This window comes from Lactuca virosa, chromosome 2 (genome assembly GCF_052849685.1).
Source record: "Lactuca virosa cultivar CGN04683 chromosome 2, Lactuca_virosa_CGN04683_v6, whole genome shotgun sequence".
NCBI classification, from domain to species: domain Eukaryota; kingdom Viridiplantae; phylum Streptophyta; class Magnoliopsida; order Asterales; family Asteraceae; genus Lactuca; species Lactuca virosa.
Window position 1 is genome coordinate 73,862,040 of NC_136427.1, and position 3,348 is coordinate 73,865,387.

The 3,348-nt window shown below is 34.1% G+C and overlaps 1 pseudogene; it reads left to right on the forward strand.

The window, feature by feature from the left end:
* The first annotated feature begins 494 nt into the window (after window positions 1-494).
* On the forward strand, window positions 495-2,336 carry LOC145157511 (uncharacterized; annotated as a pseudogene).
* The last annotated feature ends 1,012 nt before the right edge of the window (window positions 2,337-3,348 follow it).

Consider the following 3,348-nt stretch of genomic DNA (forward strand, 5'->3'; position numbering starts at 1 on the left):
TTGAATAAGGAAACCATAGTTCCTAACTTAAGCCCAAAACAACCCATGGACCTCCTTAGTAACCCCTTGGACGAAATCTTATGGGGTCACCCATAAATTTTGTCCACTCCACTTATAAGGAGTCCTAAGCCCGGCTTTACAACTATCAATGATTTGCAAAACAGCCCCTACATTATTAATCAGTTCCTTTAATCCCAAAATTAATATCTAATTAATTTATGATTAACAACCAATTAATAATATGATTTCCAAATAATATATCAATCTTATAATATATTAATAAAATCATTTGGAGTACCAATTTATTATTCATATAACAAATCTTACCCTCTCTCCAGTAGTCATCCTGTCAAGTTGCATGAGTGAAGGCAACCCAAAAGGACCATGCTCGTAATCAAATGAAGTACATACCAATTATAGTTATGGGCTTAGAAACCTAATCCAACAGAAAGATCGTGGCACAACACGTTCACATCCTGCATGTGTGGAGGATAATGAAGAAAGTGGTGGCAACACAAAAAGATCAAGGACTACCGAAGAAGGGGACTACTCAAACCCCTAGACGCCAAGTAGTGGTGGTACAACAAGTCAACGTCCAACGGGTAGAGATGTGGCTAAAAGAAAATGAAAATGTAAGGTTTCTAATGAAATTGTTGAAGAACTTCATGCAATGAGACTTAGTAGATATACTGAGGTTGACGTCAGGAAAATAAACTCGACGTGGATCAACAAAGGGAACAAACAATCACTGATAGAGAGCTAATGAAAATGCAACTTGTGGGTCTCAACACATTGTTACAAAAGGAGCACTTGTCGCCTGAAGACGAAAACATGAAACATTTTATAAGGGCGAAGTATTATGGAAACTAAAAGTAACTCAACATATGGTATATTTCCAGTATGTTTTAATGTATTTATATGATATTTCATTATGTACTTTGTATTTCCTGTATTTGTACGATATTACATTATGTACTTTGTATTTCATGTATTTGTAAGATACGTTTATGTATTTTTGTATTTCATGTATTTGTAAGATATTTAATTATGTAATTTTGTTGTTTTACATATTACTTTATAAGTATTTTTGTTATTTATAGTTAAAAAAAAGGAAGGGTAATATCCACTTACAGGATCTGCTCAGCGAAATCGATATGAATGAATATGATGAATGGCCAACACGATCTTCTCAACGAAATCGACAATCTGATGACATTCTTACTGAATTACTCATAAGCATGCCAAACATGCTCATAGGAGATCATCCTCCTAGAGCAAGAAGGAGGTATCGTGATCGACAACGTGAGCAGGGTGAGACACTTTTTATAGAAGACTACTTTGTTGACAACCCAATATATGACGAAGTAATCTTCCGACGTAGATTTCGAATGCGAAAACCTATATTCCTCCGTATACTGTCCACCATTACATCCAATGACAGATATTTTCAACAAATACGTGATGCCACCGATAGAAGAGGTCTTTCACAGTTATAGAAATGTACGGGAGCTATGTGTGTGTTGGTGTATGGTACATCAGCAGATGTACAAGATGAATATTTAAGAATGAGTGAAACTGTAACACGAGATGCTCTTATGCATTTCGTAGAAGGTGTCATTTCATGCTTTGGTGAAGTGTACCGTAGAAGGCCAAACCAATATGATTTGGCAAGACTACTCTATGTCGGGGAGGAGCGTGGATTTCCAGGTATGGTAGGAAGCATTGACTGCATGCATTGGGAGTGGAAAAATTGTCCCACCGTTTGGGCTGGACAATATGCAGGTAGAAGCGGTAAAACAACAATCATTTTGGAAGCTGTTGCATCGTATGACTTATGGATATGGCATGCATTTTTCAGAACACCAGGTTCGTGCAATGATATTAATGTACTCCACCGCTCTCCTATTTTTAGTGATGTATTGGCAGGTCAAGCACCAAATGTGAGTTACGTTGTGAATGGTTGGTAAAGTAATATGAAATATTATCTCACTGATGACATTTATCTTTCATGGGCTGCCTTTGTCAAGTCAATAACTGCTCCACAAATCCGACAACCCAAGTTGTTTGCTGAACGTCAAGAGTCTGCCAAAAAAGATGTTGAACGAGCATTTCGTGTTTTACAAGCCCGTTTTGCATTTCTTAAACTTCCATGTCTAGTGTGGGACAAAGATGTTATGGGGAAAATCATGATTGCTTGTATCATTATTCATAATATGATCGTTGAGGATGAACGGGACACATACCTTCACTATTATGATCCAACCGAATTTCTAAATGACATACCTGCAAACCAACAACACAGCAGTTCTACTCAAGATGATGACCAACCTTTTTAATACTCTACCGAACGAATTGCAACCTTATTATATGACCAATAGGGAACAACTTCGTGATAGAAACACTCATATCGCTCTAAAAAACGATTTGATTGAGCACATATGGAGAAAATTTGGAAATTACGAATAATATGTATTTTGTACCTTCTAAATATGTAATTTTATTTATCATGCTACATTTGTAACTTGATTTATCATTTTTAGTAAGCATGTTTGACAAATGTTATATATTTTTATTTCTATTTTTTAATATTTTTATATCTTAAATAAATAAATTATATGTTTCTAAAAATAATAATACTTTTAATAAGTTTTATTTGAATAAAAAAGAAATATAAATTATATTTATTTAATAAAAAAATGATTTTCGTTTGGTTGTTAATGGAAGTGAAAGTTTGGATTTGGTTGGTTTGTGTAAGTGGAGGAAAGAGAAATTTGTTTTTTAATGAATAGTTAGGTTGGGTTGGATTTTGAATGGGGATAGTCTAATAATTATTTTTTAGGTGATACATTTTAATATTATTTATTTCCTCACAGCTTTTAATTATTTTAACCAATGCATGTAAATGTTATCTTTCAAATTATAGAAAATTGTGTTCCTTAATATCAGTGTTTGACATTTAAAATGTCATTTAAAATGTCAGCTTTTTCAATAAAATTAAAATATTGGAAGTTGTATCTACATTAATACAAAAATAAACCTATTATATTTTCCATTTTATATAAATTAATCAATAAAAATATAATGATTATCATTAATAAAAAAATTTAACAAATTTCTATGTCCACCAACCACCACCTGTCCACCTTCAACACCGCCGGTATCTCACTACCACCTCTAACAATCACCGAAAATCGTCTGAACGTCCGTTGGCCCCCACTAACCACCAACGGATTCAAAATAGTGAGAGAGAGAGAGAGAGAGAGAGAGAAAGAAACTGAAAGAGAGAAAGAGAGAAGGAGAAGGAGAACGTCGACCACCTGTAACCACTGCCATCATCGTTGTTGACCA